Source organism: Penaeus monodon, chromosome 34 (assembly GCF_015228065.2).
Source record: "Penaeus monodon isolate SGIC_2016 chromosome 34, NSTDA_Pmon_1, whole genome shotgun sequence".
NCBI lineage: Eukaryota > Metazoa > Arthropoda > Malacostraca > Decapoda > Penaeidae > Penaeus > Penaeus monodon.
Window position 1 is genome coordinate 10,879,109 of NC_051419.1, and position 457 is coordinate 10,879,565.

Here is a 457-nt window from a genome sequence, read left to right on the forward strand (position 1 = left end):
CACCATCCTTCTCCTCAGGACATTCGGGGTGAAAAAAATACGAACAGGGATTTACGTGTGTCATTTTAACACTAATTTTGGCATAAATTTCAAGGGAATCCCCACCTGCCGCCTTCTCTTTCCCCTGCAATGGCACCGTATGGCAGCCTTTCTCTCTCTTGACGAGGCAACCTCTATCTCTCTCGAAATGGCAACTTTGCTCTCTATTGACATGGCGCCTTCTCTTTTACTTGCAATAGCACCCCAAGATACTCTCCCTCTCTCCACGTTGCAATGACCTTCATCAGATCTCTCCCCTGCAATGGTACACTATGTCATGCTTTCCCCACTGCAACGGGTGTCACAGTAAGGAAGATAGGATACTCCTGCAGCACAGAATGAGAAATGCCATCGCAAGAAAGAATCGCATTGCAAGGGAGAGAGGGTGTCACTGCCAGAGAGGGAGGTTGACAATGCA